At 41.3% G+C, this 16,889-nt stretch overlaps 1 protein-coding gene across 1 annotated transcript in view; it reads left to right on the forward strand.

Annotated features, from left to right (window-relative positions):
* The first annotated feature begins 333 nt into the window (after positions 1 to 333).
* RUSC2 (RUN and SH3 domain containing 2) overlaps positions 334 to 16,889 on the forward strand; it is a 61,189-nt gene continuing 44,633 nt past the window's right edge. Inside the window, exon 1 of the mRNA XM_040261617.1 lies at positions 334 to 605. The gene's annotated coding sequence lies outside the window, so the exon portion shown is untranslated. The remainder of the gene's footprint in view (positions 606 to 16,889) is intronic.

Below are 16,889 nucleotides of genomic sequence, written 5' to 3' on the forward strand. Positions count from 1 at the left end.
AAAATATCAAGGCTGGGCACCACCCAACCCCTACTCCACCCTACCCGTGCTTCTGGGTCAATTGGTCTCTGCTGAGGTCAGGCTTTAGTTTTATTTTCTATTTTTCCCAAGAGGTTCTACTGCGGTGTCAGGCAGAGAATCGCTCCATTAGGCGATGGTGGATGCGCAGATGCACCTGCCTTCCACACGCCAGTTAAGCCGCGCGCGAGGATTTTCTGGGTTCCAGCACAGCCCAGCCACTTAGTCGGCACCACCCCGAAGGGGCGGGGCACAGGCCGCAGAAGGCGGGGCCACGGCTGAAGAGCCGCGGCTCCCCTCGCGGGAAAGCACTGCGCGTGACTCGCCGAGTTCAATGCAGAGGGTGCCAGGAGGTGGGCGAGCACCCCCACTGGCACAGCGGTCCGAACGACGGGCCATCCCAAGGGGCGGCATGAGGGCAATTCAGATCCGACCATCGGCGCCACAGCTGCAGGGGAGGACCGGGCTTTACCAAGCTTTCTGAGAGAAGGGGGACGACTGCTTGTCCCGGCTCCAACGCGGCCCCTGCAGGGCTCGAGACGCTGCCGCTTCCTGCGCGGTAGGACCACGCCGAGGCGAGAAACCAGGTAGGACGCGTCTTTGGGGCAGGCGAGGTCCCGGAGATCCGCTGTCCTCGCGTTCCAAATGATCCCTTGGGAGAAAGGCCCTCAGTTTGCTCACCTATCCAGTCCTTAGCGCGCCCTCCCTTCCCTTCAGCCCATCCCCCTCGTCCTGTCGGCCCCACCCTTCGGTCTTGCTTGACCCTCTGGACCAACCTCATCTTCAGTCCTATCCTTTCAGTTCCGCCACCCACTGAATCCTCAGTCACCCAGGACAAGCCATCATTTGGGGCGTCACCGCAGATCCACCCTAACCGTCTCCTTAAACTGTCCCTTCGAGACATCCCCTCAGCTGACTCGCGCCCAGGGGTCATCGTTGTCCCCACATCTCCTGTGACGGCCCTGGAGGAGCGCGCGTGGCCGCTCAGCACCCAGCCCGGCGACTGCGGCTGGAGTCCTCTGCACGCTGGGTCGTTTGCACCCTCCGCCTCTTTGGCCCCTGGTTCCCACCTTGATGCCTGTTTGAGCCGGGCTGGGATCGCTCTCTCACATCCAGTTTTACCTTGGGAAAACCTGTGGCCTGGCATTTTGCCAGCCCCCTGCTACCACACTTACCTGCTGCAAAGGGTACTGTGATCCCGTTGCCCAGGGCTGCCTTGGGATGCCAGGCTGGCCCTGAGGACACCAGGGGGCTGCCCTGGAGGCAAGGACCGTACACGATTCGTTTGTATCTCCATTGCCCAGCACAGTGTCTGGCACATGGTAGACTCGTGTAAATATTATCACCCATCATAAATATTTGATGGGTGAGTGAATGAATGAAACCAATGCAGAGGCTGTGAGGCAGTGTTTCATGGGAAGACGTGTCACTAGTTACATGAATGGGGGGAAAACGAAGCGCGTCTGGGGATTACTTGCGGTGCTCATGGTGGGAGCATAAAACTGAACATAGTCTCTCGGTTCATGCATCTAATTTCATTTACATAGAAGCTTCTTTTTATTAGCTGTTTTACCTTTATGTTATGCTTACCAAAAAGAAAAAATTAAGGTCCAAGGCTGCAGAAATTTTTATTGGTCTGTCCTTCAGTGGCTGCCCAGATAATCTTTAAAGAGCTTTACCCAGGTGACCCCCTCCTCTTGCCCTAGAGACTAACTGCTCCCTCTAGGGAAGAATTGTGGAGGCTAGCTACATCCTTCAAACCTGATTCAGTGTACCTGATCAGCTGGTGCTTCAGGACAGGTTGGAGGAATGACCTCAGTTACTTTACCCTTTTATTTCTTGGATACCTCCCCTCCCCCTTCCTCCACTGGAGACGGGAGACATCCCAGCCTGGCCTAGTGTGAGATTTATCAAAGATTCCTAAATACTACTATAGTATGATCAGGCCATATGAGCCATTTATATCTCAGTAGACCAGCATCAGGCAGGGATTACCACTATCTGAACAGTGTCAGTAATGAACAAGAACACAGGCCTTTTAAAGATGGGATTCTCAAAGAACAGAGAGCCTGAAATCTGTTTTTGTTGATTCCTAAGAGGATGACATGAACAGATTCAATTTCCTGAAGCTAAGACGGGGTTCAGCGATCTCAGTTTTGGCCCAGGGTCCATGGGGAAATAGATGATATTGCTGACTGATGAAACAATGGCTGGAAAGCTGCAGGAGTTTGTAAGTAGTTGCCTGACTACTAGAGGCATTATGGTCACTGGGGCCCAGAGCACTGTTGTTGTTCAGTCACTAAGTCGTGTCTGACTCTTTGCGACCCCGTGAACTGTAGCACACCAGGCTTCCCTGTCCTTCACTATCTCCCTGAGCTTGCTCAAACTCATATCCATTGAGTCAGTGGTGCCATCCAACCATCTCATCCTCTGTGACCGCCTTCTCCTCTTGCCCTCAATCTTTCCCAGCATCAGGGTCTTTTCCAATGAGTCAGCTCTTGGCATCAAGTGGCCAAAGTATTGGAGCTTCAGCATCAATCCTTCCAATGAATATTCTGGGTTGATTTCCCTTAGGATTGACTGGTTTGATCTCGTTGCTGTCTACTCCAGAGTCTACTCCAGCACCACAGTTCGAAAGGGTCAATTCAGAGTATTAGTAGGTAAAAATTGTGGCTGGAGTTTCTTGAGGGGCTCTGTGGAAATTACTGATGGTAATGGTTTCAGGGAATTGGGAGATCACACTGCTGTCTCTGGTGTTCTGCTATGCCAGTCCCTCCTCACTCACATATGTGCTCAGTCATGTTTGACTCTGCGTGTCCCTCCTACTGTATGACTGTAGAGCATTCACCATCATTGTTTCTCTTCTGCTTTGAGCCAGGTCAAAATCTGATTTCCTCTGATTTTTATGTTAAGTGTCTAAGGTCCCTTTTTGAGGCCAGTCCTTCCTGACTGGAAGCTGGGTATGCTCTCACTCATATCCTTCTCTTTTTCTTTCTCCCATTCTCTGACTTTGTAACTTTAGAAAGTAAGTCTTGGATCACAGATACTCAAAGCAGGAACGGGCTCCTGAGCAGAATTAAGCATGGAGTCTAGAGACCAGTACTTTTTTTTTTTGGTTAACCAATATGTTTTCTACACTACTCTGTCTAGGTCTCTGTTAAGACCTCAGTATCCCCAAAACACTCTGGATTATTTTCTCTTCACTTCCAATATGGCAGAGCGTTGCCAGATAAAATACAGGATGCCAAGTTAAATTTGAATTTCAGATAAATAACAGAGTATCCTGTATTTTTATTTGCTTCCCTAGTTCATGGGAAGGTTTATGTATTCTGTTTTTCTCTGTGCAACTTTAGGACAATAACTCACCCTTTTTTTCTGTTACTCATACACAATGACTGAGCACTTACTAAAAGTCAGTTGACTGAGATGGCTCACTGACTGCATGTTAGGCTAAGGGCAGGCTCTGTAGAGATAGTCCAGTCGATCAGTGTTGAGGTTACCCAGAAAACACCCACTCAAACATTGACATATGATATTGTAGTTCCTGTCAAATGAGTCTGTCATGCAAAATTAGTGTATTGTTTTGAATGACCACATATAAACATTGCTCCGAGATTGACTTCAGGGGGTGAGGGTGGAGAATGGGATGCATTCTAATGAAAAATTATAACTCATAGCAGAATCTCTCTGGTATTACATTTATTCTTTTTTACTTAAGTTGTGGTAAAATATATATAACATGAAATTTACTATTTAAACAATTATTAAATATACAGTTCAGTGTCATTAAGTATATTCACACTGTTGTTCAATCATCACCACCATCTATCTCCAGAACATTTTTTTATCTTCTCAGACTGAAACTGCATACTCATTAAATAATAACTCATTTCCTCTTCTCCGAGCCCCTGACAACCACCATTCTACTTTCTCTATGATTTGACTACTCTCAGTACTACATGTAAATTGAATCATACAATATTTGTCTCTTTGTGACTGGTTTATTTCACTTAACAAAATGTCTTCAAGGTTCATCCATGTGGTAGCTTGCATCCCAATTTCCTTCCTTTCTAGGGCTGAATAATATCCGTTGTAAGTATATATCACATAAAACCTTATTTTTATCCACATAAAAGCTTGGATTGCTTCCACTTTTTAGCTATTGTGAATAAAACTGCTTTGAACATTGGTATACAGATATGAGTCCCTGTTTTCAATTCCATTGGATATATATCCAGAAATGGAATTGCTGAATCATATGGTAATTTTACATTTAATTTTTTGAGGAACTGCCATACCATTTTTCACAATGGCTTACCATTTTACATTCCCACCAGCAATGTCAAGCATTCCAGTTTTTCCACACATTTGCCAACACTTATTTTGTGTTTTGTTTTTTTAAATAATAGTCATCCTCATGGGTCTGAGGGCTTCCCTGGTGGCTCAAATGGTACAGCGTCTGTCTGCAATGCTGGTGTCCCAGGTTTGATCCCTGGGTCAGGAAGATCTGCTGGAGAAAGAAACGGCAACCCACTCCAGTACTCTTGCCTGGAAAATCCCATGGACAGAGGAGCCTGGTAGGCTACAGTCTGTGGGGTCACAAAGAGTCGGACACTACTGAGCGACTTTACTTACTTTAATGGGTCTGAAGTGGTGTCTCATTGTGGTTTTGATTTGCATTTTTCTAATGGCTAGTGATGTTTAGTATCTTTTCTTGTGCTTGTGGCTGTTTTTATATTTTCTTTGAAGAAAAGTCAATTAGAAATCCTTTGCCTGTTTTTAATTGGGTTATATCTTTCTATTGTTGAATTGTAACAGTTCTTTATAATAATTTAGGATAGAAGTCCCTTATTATGATATTATGATTTGAAAATATATTCTCCCATTTCATGGGGTTGCCTTTTCACTCTTTTGTGAGTCTTTGATACACAAAAGTTTTTAAATTTTGATGAGGTCCTGTTTACCTGTTTTTTCTTATTTGTGCTCTTGGTGTTATAGCCAATAAATCATTGCCAAATTCAATTCTTTATCCATTCATCTGTCATGAAGCTCTTTCCCTATGTTTTCTTCCAAGTTTTCTTGAATAGATTTATCTCTTATGGTTAGGTCTTGATCTATTTTGAGTTAAATTTTGAAAGGTGTGTAAGGTAAGGGCCCCTTCTTTTGCATGTGGACATCTAGTTTTCCTAACACCATTTGTTGAAGACTGTCCTTTCCCCTTTGAATAGTGTTGCCATTCTTGTTGAGTATCAATTGACCAGAAATGCCAGGTTTATTTCTAGGCTCTGTATTTTCTTTCATTGGTCTCTATGTCTGTCTTTATGCCAGTATCACTCTCTTTTTTTTAAATTTATTTTTTATTGAGGTATAGTTGAATTACAGTGTTCAGCAAAGTGACTTGGTTATACACATCCATACTTTCTTTTTCATATTCTTTTCCATTATAGTTTATCACAGGATATTGAATATAGTTCCATGTGCTATACAGTAGGACCTTGTTGTTTATCCATTCTGTACATACCAGTTCAGTTCAGTTCAGTCGCTCAGTTGTGTCTGACTCTTTGCGACCCCATAAATCGCAGCATGCCAGGCCTCCCTGTCCATCACCAACTCCTGGAGTTCACTCAGACTCATGTCCATCGAGTCCGTGATGCCATCCAGCCATCTCATCCTCTGTCGTCCCCTTCTCCTCTTGCCCCCAATCCCTCTCAGCATCAGAGTCTTTTCCAATGAGTCAACTCTTCGCATGAGGTGGCCAAAGTACTGGAGTTTCAGCTTTAGCATCATTCCTTCCAAAGAAGTCCCAGGGCTGATCTCCTTCAGAATGGACTGGTTGGATCTCCTTGCAGTCCAAGGGACTCTCAAGAGTCTTCTCCAACACCACAGTTCAAAAGCATCAATTCTTTGGCGCTCAGGCTTCTTCACAGTCCAACTCTCACATCCAACTCTCACATGACCACAGGAAAAACCATAGCCTTGACTAGACAGACCTTAGTCGGCAAAGTAATGTCTCTGCTTTTGAATATGCTATCTAGGTTGGTCATAACTTTTCTTCTAAGGAGTAAGTGTCTTTTAATTTCATGGCTGCAGTCACCATCTGCAGTGATTTTGGAGCCCCCAAAAATAAAGTCTGACACTGTTTCCACTGTTTTCCCGTCTATTTCCCATGAAGTGATGGGACCAGATGCCATGATCTTCGTTTTCTGAATGTTGAGCTTTAAGCCAACTTTTTCACTCTCCTCTTTCACTTTCATCAAGAGGCTTTTTAGCTCCTCTTCACTTTCTGCCATAAGGCTGGTATCATCTGCATATCTGAGGTGATTGATATTTCTCCCAGCAATCTTGATTCCAGCTTGTGTTTCTTCCAGTCCAGTGTTTCTCATGATGTACTCTGCATATAAGTTAAATAACCAGGGTGACAATATACAGCCTTGACGTACTCCTTTTCCTGTTTGGAACCAGTCTGTTGTTCCATGTCCAGTTCTAACTGCTGCTTCCTGACCTGCATACAGATTTCTCAAGAGGCAGGTCAGGTGGTCTGGTATTCCCATCTCTTTCAGAATTTTCCACAGTTTATTGTGATCCACACAGTCAAAGGCTTTGGCATAGTCAATAAAGCAGAAATGGATGTTTTTCTGGAACTCTCTTGCTTTTTCAATGAACCAGCAGATGTTGGGAATTTGATCTCTGGTTCCTCTGCCTTTTCTAAATCCAGCTTGAACATCTGAAAGTTCACGGTTCACGTATTGCTGAAGCCTGGCTTGGAGAATTTTGAGCATTACCTTACTAGCATGTGAGATGAGTGCAGTTGTGCGGTAGTTTGAGCATTCTTTGGCATTGCCTTTCTTTGGGATTTGAGTGAAAACTGACCTTTTCCAGTCCTGTGGCCACTGCTGAGTTTTCCAAATCTGCTGGCATATTGAGTGCAGCACTTTCACAGCCTCATCTTTCAGTTAGCATCTGCTAATCCCAAACTCCCAATCCACCCCTCTCACTCCCTACACCTTGGCAACCACCAGTCTATGCTCTATGCCCCTGATTTTGCTTCTGTTTCTTAGATTCATTTGTGTCATATTTTTGATTCCACATATAAGTGATATCATATAAGTGGTATTTGTCTTTATCTTTCTGACTTACTTCATTTAGTATGATAATCTCTAGTTGCATCTATGTTGTTGCAAATGGCATTATTTTGTTCTTTTTTATGACTGAGTAGTACTTCATGGCATCACTTGGATGGCATCACTGACTCAGTGGACATGAGTTTGAGAAAACTCCAGGAGATAGTGAAGGACAGGGAAGACTGGTGTGCTGCAGTCCATGGGGTCACAAAGAGTCGGACACAACTTAGCGACAGTGCTTCATAGTATGTATGTACCGCACCTTCTTTACTCATTCATCTGTCAGTGGACGTTTAGGCTGTTTCCGTGTCTTGGCTACTGTCAATGGTGCTGCTATGAACACAGGAATGCGTGTATCTTTTTGCATTATAGTTTTGTCTGGGTATATGCTCAGGAGTGGGATTGCTAGATCATATCATGGGCTTCCCTGCTGGCTCAGACAGTAAAGAATCTGCCTGCAATGCAAAAGACCCAGGTTCAATCCTGGGCCAGAAAGATTCCCCTGGAGAAGGAAATGGCAACCCACTCCAGTATGCTTGCCTGGGAAATCCCATGGACAGAGGAGCCTGGTGGGCCACAGTCCATAGGGTCCCAAACAGACACAACTGAACGACTAACACTTTCAACTTTTGTGGTAATTCTATTTTTAGTTTTCTGAGGAACCTCCATATCATTTTTTGCAGTGACTGCACAAGCTTACATTCCCATTAATGGTATAGGAGGATTTCTTTCACCATTTGTTAGCATTTGTTACTTGTAGACTTAAAAAAATTTTTTTTTCGTTTGTTTATTTGGCTGCATCAGGTCTTAGTAACAGAATGTGAATTCTTAGTTATGGCATGTGGGACCTAGTGCCCCAACCAGGGATTGAACCCTAGCACTCAGCACTGGGAGCATACACTCTCAGCCACTGGACCAGCAGGGAAGTCCCCACTTTTAAAGATGGCCATTCTGACCCTCATGAGGCAGTACCCTACTCTTTTGATGACTGTAGGCTGTGTGGTAAGGAAGTATGAATCCTACAACTTTGTTCTGTTTTTCAAGATTTTTTTTTTTAACTATTCAGTATCCCTTGTGATTTCATTCAAATTTTAGAATGAATTTTTCTATTTCTGTAAAAATTATCATTAGGATTTTGAAAGGGATCTCATTGAATCTGTGGATTGCTTTGGGCAGTTGACATCTTTTCATTATTATAGAAGGAACACAGTGTTAGTTGCTTAGTCATGTCCAACTCTTTGCCACCACATGGACTGTAGCCCACCAGGCTTCTCTGTCCATGGGGTTCTCCAGGCAGGAATACTGGAGTGGGTAGCCATTCCCTTCTCCAGGGGATCTTCCCAACCTAGAGATTGAACCTGGGTCTCCCTCATTGCAGGCAGATTCTTTACTATCTGAGCCACCAGGGAAGCCTCACATGAGATCTACCCTCTTAACAAATTTTAAGTTTACAATATATTGTTGATTATAGGTATATTGTTTTACAGCATATCTTTAGAGCTTATTCATCTTGCTTGACTGAAACTTTATACCCAATGAAAAACAACTCCTCATTTCCCTCTCCCCCAGTCAACCGTCATTCTACTCTTTGATTCATGAATTTAACTATTTTAGATTCCCGACATAAGTGGAATTGGGCCGTATTTGTCATTCTGTGATTTTAGCCTATTTCACTTAGCATATCGTCCATCCATATTGCAGGTGTTGCATATTGAAGGTATTGACATCTTAACAATATTAAGTCTTATGATCCATGAACACATGATATCTTCCCACTTACTTCTTTAATTTCTTCCAGTAGCATTTTATAGTTTTCAGTGTACAAGCCTTTACCTTCTTGGTTAAGTTTATTCCTAAGTATTTTATTCTTTGTGATGCTGTTGTAAATAGAATTATTTTCTTAATTCCCTTTTCAGATTGTTCATTATTTTGTCTGGAAACACTAAACTGATTTTTTAAATTTTTTTCTCTCATCCTTATTTATTTATTTTTAAAATATTTATTTATTTATATTAATTTATTTATTTGGTCTCAGTTGCAACACGTGGCATCTTTAAGTTGCAGCTCTCAGACTCCTAGTTGTGGCATGTAGGATCCAGTTCCCTGACTAGAGTTTGAACCCAGGTCCCCTGCATTGGCAGCAGAGTCACCAAAGAAAAGTTAAGTTATAGTCTATATACTGTGTATAAAACAAAAGTGTGTAAGTAAAAGTGTACATTTTAAAAGTTTTACTGAAATACCTAAGTTTTTAAAAAATTATTCTTGATACTTACAGCAGAAATTGCTGTTTTCTGGAATTCTTGGAAGATGAGACTTTGAGCTCTGAAATGTAGCTGTTTTTGGTTTCTTGTGTGAAAATCCTGTGGTCAAGGACAACAAGTTGATAACTGGGTGGAACGGGAAAAAGAGTCAGCCAACTTCTGGCTAGATTTAGTTATTTTGGGATCCAAAGTTTATACTTAAGTTTATCTTAGGATCCTAAAATCTATATTTAACTTGTTTATCTGTTTTTATACTTTTGTACTTCCTTTCTTTTCTCGTATAATTATTTTAAGAAAGAAAATAGAACCTTATATTTAGTGTCCTTAGGGAAAAATAGAAAATTTGTTTTTACGCATATTCAGGTAAAAGAAAGATCAGAGTATTCCTAAAGTCAGTATAGATAGGATTCAGGAGACCCCAAGGAAAAAAGCAAAAACTCCAGATGGGAGAGTTGGGAACCCACTGCTGATCCCATTCATCTGAGAGTTGTTTCACTTCCAAAATGTTGTTTTCTTGTTATCTGAAGGATAACAAGGATCTGTTTATTTAAAGATACAGCCAGGGACTTCCCTGGTGGTCTAGTGTTTAAGAATCCGTCTTACAGTACAGAGGATGTGGATTTGATCCCTGGTTGGGGAACTAAACCCATACCCCACAGCTAATGAAGCCTCACACTCTGGAGCCCGAGAGCCACAGCTAACAAGGAGCCTGAGCACCGCAAAAAAGGGTCCCGCGTGTGCCACAACTAAACGTGGAGCAGCCAAATAAATAAATTTGTTTAAAAAGATACAGCCAAACTGTTATCAGACCAACCTAGTCTCTGAAGGTTCTAGATAGCTAGAGTTTTTCTGCAAGGCTAATAATTTCCTTTTAAATATCCTCCAGATCAGGGTCCCTAACCTCTAGGATCTAATGCCTGATGATCTGAGATGGAGCTGTTGTAATAACAATAGAAATAAAATGTACAATAAATATAATGCTCTGGAATCACTCTAACCACAGCCACCAGCTCTCAGACTCCTAGTTGTGGCATGTAGTGGAAAGACTATATTCCATGAAACTGGTCTCTGGTGCCAAAAAGGTTGGGAACCATCTTTTTATCTCCTGCTCCAAAAGGATAGTAATTTAAACATTTCTGTCTTGCTTATATATTACTGTTTAACAAACATTCCACAACTTAGTGGCTTACAACAATGACCGATTGTATCCAGTTTTGTGAGTTGGCTAAGGGGTTTTTCGCAGTTCCAAAAGATGAGTTCTTGAAATGTTTTGAATAGGAGCATTGCTGGGTGAATTGTCTCCCAAGGAGATTACTTTGAAGGACTTCTCTTATTTGGTGGGACAGGGCTATTCTGCTTCTATTCAAAACATTTCCAGAACCCATCTTTTGGAACTGCAAAAAAACCCTTAGCCAGCTCACAAAACTGTGAAATATAATCAGTCATTGTTGTAAGCCGCTAAGTTGTGGAATGTTTGTTATACAGTAATATATACATGAGGCTGCAGATGGTGACTGCAGCCATGAAATTAAAAGACTCTTACTCCTTGGAAGAAAAGTTATGACCAACTAGATAGCATATTCAAAAGCAGAGACATTACTTTGCCAACAAATGTCCATCTAGTCAAGGCTATGGTTTTTCCAGTGGTCATGTATGGATGTGAGAGTTGGACTGTGAAGAAAGCTGAGTGCCAAAGAATTGATGCTTTTGAACTGTGGTGTTGGAGAAGACTCTTGAGAGTCCCTTGGACTGAAAGGAGATCCAACCAGTCCATTCTGAAGGAGATCAGCCCTGGGATTTCTTTGAAAGGAATGATGCTAAAGCTGAAACTCCAGTACTTTGGCCACCTCATGCGAAGAGTTGACTCATTAGAAAAGACTCTGATGCTGGGAGGGATTGGGGGCAAGAGGAGAAGGGGACGACAGAGGATGAGATGGCTGGATGGCATCACTGACTCGATGGACGTGAGTCTGAGTGAACTCCAGGAGTTGGTGATGGACAAGGGAGGCCTGGTGTGCTGCAATTCATGGGGTTGCAAAGAGTCAGACACGACTGAGCAACTGAACTGAACTGAACTGAACTGATACATGAGACAGCAATGTTTACATTACTGTTATTTGGAACAGCAGTCCCCAATCTTTTACTCTTTAGATAGTGTAATGTCAAGTTGAGTTTATAGGATGATTTATGTAATATGCTTAGCCTCACATCCAACACAGCAACTTGAAACATTATTAGTTTATTCATCCCTAATGATAGTGGTTGGAGAAGGGAGTCCTGGAAGCAGGACCACCTGCCCATTATGCATTCTAAGTCCTTTTGACAGCTAGGTGGTAGTGATAGATAGTTAATAAGGAGCACTAACAGCTCCTTGTTAAGCTATGGCTTTTTATTGGGTTGTTGAGAATATGTAGTAAAGAATAGAAATTTTCAAAATGTTTTTTTGGAGGGGAGATCTTTGTTCAAGTATATTCCACAGATAAGTGGACACAAAAAGGTAAAGGCTGAGCTGTTTTGGTTGAAAGCAAGGGGTTGGGAGAAGTAGCGTCTATCCTGTTCATCTCTCCTTCCTTTTCTCTCCATCCCTTTCACTTCCCTTTCATTGTCATTGGAAGTACTCTGTAAAGCACACTTTAAGCCAGTCACGGTGACTACTGAGTTTTGCCTACTGAGTCATGACTCCAAAATGGAAAGAGGTTGAAAGACATGAAGATCCTATCATCTTCAGCTGATCAACTGCCAGTAACCAATCATGGTTTGACAGAAATATAGCCAAAATATTTACTGCGTACATACCTAAATTCCTATGTGAAACGCTTAGCTTTAACTTAATGAGCTGTCTGGAACCAGGAGTGAATTATAGATTCTTTTTACCCTTTGATCCAAGACCTATGCTAATTTGTCAACCTTTTTTAGTCCAAATCCAAGAAAATATTTTCTAGCCATAACTTCTAGTTTATAGTATGGAAAAAGTTTGTTTTTAGAATATTTTATAATACTGTATATGCTTTAAATATATATATATATATACGAGGATGAGATGGCTGGATGGCATCATGGACTTGATAGACGTGAGTCTGAGTGAACTCCGGGAGATGGTGATGGACAGGGAGGCCTGGCGTGCTGCGATTCATGGGGTCGCAAAGAGTCGGACACGACTGAGCGACTGAACTGAACTGAACTGAACTGATATACATTGAACATTGGATGGGCTCTGAACCTCCCTCCCTTTTCCTACTGTTAGCCTCTTTGCTTAATTTCCTCTAGATATGTGTTAATTCTTAAACTTGAGGCTGCATAAAAATCACTTGTCACTCCTGAAATTCTGAATCAGTAAGTCCAACCGTTTACCAGTCTAATAAATTCCCAGGAGAGGCTGATTCTACTGGTCCATAGACTACACTTTGAGTAGAATTACTGTTAGACCCAAACTCTAGTCTCAGCTTCTTGATAAGAGGTTCTCAGATTTAATCAACATAAAGGTTTTTGTTTTGGTTTTGAAAGAAATGAAAAGACTCTAATGCATAAGACCCAGGAATCAAAGGCCAAATAGTGCCACTAAGAGTGTGATTTATGGCATATCATTTCCACACTGTGTTTTCTTCCTTAAGAGATTAGGTTTATAAACCTATTACTCATTTAAGATTAAGAGATTGTGGAGAATACAGTCCAAAGAAATGCTATTCACTGCTCAGATTTTAACCTAGAAAATGTTTAAACTTAACTGTGTTTTTATGGAGACAGACGAAATGAAGGATACTATGATATTTTCCTTTGAAACAAATAAATCTTGTCTATTTTGTTTAAAAATATTTTCTGAGAAAGTGTCTCTTTCTGTAATTATAGGTGAAATATATTTTCACTGTTGAAAATCTAGAAAAATACAGACAAGTATAAAATGACAACATATCATTGAACAGTTTTTGGAAACCAAATTTTTAATAGTTGGGTAACAAATCTATTGTTTGAATTTACCATAATTTACTTAACACAAATGTTAGACATTTGAGGTTTCTAAAAACAGCTTTCTCTTTTCTGAAAAATTTTCAGATTAATAACCTTATAAAAAAATCATTGATAATTTCTTTAGTATAGAATTCTGGAGGTGGAGTTAGAGGATTTGAATATTTTTAAGACTGGATATATATATAAAATTTCCCCCAACCTCAATATAAAAGTACCCAAATATGCTTTTACTGACAAAGTGTGAAAATGCCTGTTTTAGTTGTCTTCACCAGGATTAACTGTTACTATTTTGTTTGATAATTGATGAACAAAAGCAATATTTTAATAGTGTTTTAAATCTTATTGTATGCTTATTAGCTATATTCTGTTCCCTCTTCAATGGAATGTTTGCTCATATCCTGCCCATTTTCCTATTATGATCTTAGTTTCAAGGGAATAAGTCAGTCACAGAAGGACAAATACTGCATGATTCCATTTGTATGAGGAATCTAAAATAGTCAAAGTCATAGATATAGGAAAAAGAATAGTGGTTGCCAGGAGCTGGGAGTGGGAGAAATGAGATGCTGTTCAACTGGTATAAAGTTTGAGTTATGCAAAATGAATAAGTTCTAGAGATCTGCTGTACATTATGCTATGGTTAGCAATATTGCCTGTATACTTTAAAATTTTTTAAGAGAATAGAAATATAGAAAATTTGAGCGCCTAACTACTTCTCAAGGATGTTGCTTCATCGTTTAATTCCTCTCTTTCTAAATCTTTAATGTCAGTGGAAAAAGAAAAGAAAAGAGTAAAAGTGTATTTCCCAGAACTGAAGAAGTCTCCAAATCAAAAGGGCCCACTGAGTGCCCAGCACAACCAATAGAAATACCATACCCTAGGGTAACTCGTCATGAAAATTTAGAACACTAGGGATATAGAGAAATTTTAAACCGGCATTTTTTTTTTTAAGTTTACATACAAGCATCAGAAATCAGAATGGCGCTGTACTCAACAAGGATGGAATCTAATTAGTAAGCAGTGAGCGGTGTTTTCAGATTCATGAGAGGAATTGATTTCTAACCTAGGGTTTTATGCTCAGCCAAATTATCAACTGTGAGAGTTTAAAACATATACTTTCAGATACTCATTACAAAAATATTCCTATTATGTATCCTTTCTTAGAAAGCTATTACAGAATATGCTTCAGCAAAATGAGAATATAAACAAGAAAGAAGAAATCATGTGATCTAGGGCATGGGAACACAGGGCAACTAAGAGAAGAGAGGCAAAGAAAATTCCTAGGATGAGGATAAGGAGATGTCCAGCATGACAGTGGTGTTGTAAACCATAGAGGAGAGTCAGTTCAGAATGTATCAGAGAGCAGAAAGTTCCAGAAAGATTATGGTCCAGGAGAAAAAAAAAGGAACTATGTTTGACCATTTGGAAAATTAGATTGAGAGCAATTTTTACAGTTCTGCTAGAGAATTTGGGAAGAATTAGGGATAAATATAAAGAAGGCTGAGCGCTGAAGAATTGATGCTTTTGAACTGTGGTGTTGAAGACTCTTGAGTGTCCCTTGGACTGCAAGGAGATCCAACCAGTCCATTCTGAAGGAGATCAGCCCTGGGATTTCTTTGGAAGGAATGATGCTAAAGCTGAAACTCCAGTACTTTGGCCACCTCATGCGAAGAGTTGACTCATTGGAAAAGACTCTGATGCTGGGAGGGATTGGGGGCAGGAGAAGAAGGGGATGACAGAGGATGAGATGGCTGGATGGCACTGACTCGATGGACGTGAGTCTGAGTGAACTCTGGGAGTTGGTCATGGACAAGGAGGCCTGGTGTGCTGTGATTCATGGGGTCGCAAAGAGTCGGACATGACTGAGCGACTGAACTGAACTGAACTGAAACTAAAGAGAGTCAAGTATTAAAGTTACAACCCATCATTTCATGGCAAACAGATGGGGAAGCAATGGAAACCGTGACAGACTTTATTTTGGGGGGGGCTCCAAAATCACTGCAGACGGTGAGTGCAGCCATGAAATTAAAAGACGCCTGCTCCTTGGAAGAAAAGCTATCACCAATCTAGACAGCATTTTATAAACCAGAGACATTGTTTTGCCTACAAAGGTCCATATAGTCAAAGCTATGATTTTTCCAGTAGTTACATATGGATGTGAGAGCTGGACAGGAGAAAAGTGAATGAGTGAGTGAGTGAAAGTTGCTCAGTTGTGTCCAGCTCTTTGCGGCTCCATGGACAGCAAAAAAGGCTGAGCACCGAAGAATTGATGCCTTCAAACTGTGGTGCTGGAGAAGACTCTTGAGAGTCCCTTGGACAGCAAGGAGATCAAACCAGTCAATCCTAAAGAAAATCAACCCTGACTATTCCTTAGAAAGACTGATGCTGAAGCTGAAGCTCCAATACTTTGGTCACCTGATACAAAGAGCTGACTTATGAGAAAAGACCCTGATGCTGGGAAGATTGAAGGCAAGAGAAGAAGGGGACAGAGGATGAGATGGTCAAATGGCATCACTGACTCAATGGACATGAGTTTGAGCAAACTCCGGGAGATCAAGAACAGGGAAGCCTGGTGTGCTGCAGTCCACGGGGTTGCAAAGAGTCAGACATGACTAAGCGACTGAGCAACAACAAATAGACTCTTATTTGCTATACCAAGTCATAGCAAACACTGGATATTAATTAAATCAGAAAGTGTGGGGAAGGTGGATGTAAGGAAGTGAAAAAAGAATGTTTAAAATTAAGAAATAATTAAATATGCATGTGATTTATAAACATGAACATAAATGCCAGATGAGACAGCTAAAAGATTTGAAAGTAGTGGAAAATGACACAGAGATAGAAGGGGATTGGAGCTGTGGATTTCTAGTATTCATCATAAGCTTTATAGTACAATGAATACTGGAGTGGGTGGCCTTTTCCTTCCCTAGGGAATCTTCCCAACCCACGGATGTAACCCAGGTCTCCCAAATTGCAGGTGGATTCTTTACCAGCTGAGCCACAAGGGAAGCCCTTTCACATTTAACTTTGTAACCATGTGCATATATTTATTTGATACGGTCTTTATTTTTTTAAATAAATCCCCTGACACCATATCACCCTCTGGGTAGTAACTGTCTTGGTACTGTAACAGCCAACCTTTGTTGACCACCCAACCAATCTGCTTGATTTTCCATTCACTTTTGCACCCTCTGCAGTCTAACTTCATTTCCACTAACCACTTCCCTGAAATTGTTTTTGTCAAGATCATCAGTGGACTCCTGGTTGCCAAATATGATGGACAGTTTGAACGACACTTTTTTCTTTCAGTTTTTCTAAGACACCAACCACTTTCTTGCCTCAGGGCCTTTCACACATGTCATTCCCTCTGCCTGGAATGTTGTCCCCACCTTTTCACCTGTTTAACTTCCTTTCAGCTAACCTTTCAATGCTCAACATGTAATTTTCAGAGAGGGCTTCACAATTTACCAGAAAGACCTTCCCTGACCTCTTAATCACATCTATCATTAGTCTTAATCAGATCTTC

The sequence above is a fragment of the Oryx dammah genome, unplaced genomic scaffold, assembly GCF_014754425.2.
Source record: "Oryx dammah isolate SB20612 unplaced genomic scaffold, SCBI_Odam_1.1 HiC_scaffold_1, whole genome shotgun sequence".
Taxonomy (NCBI): Eukaryota; Metazoa; Chordata; class Mammalia; order Artiodactyla; family Bovidae; genus Oryx; species Oryx dammah.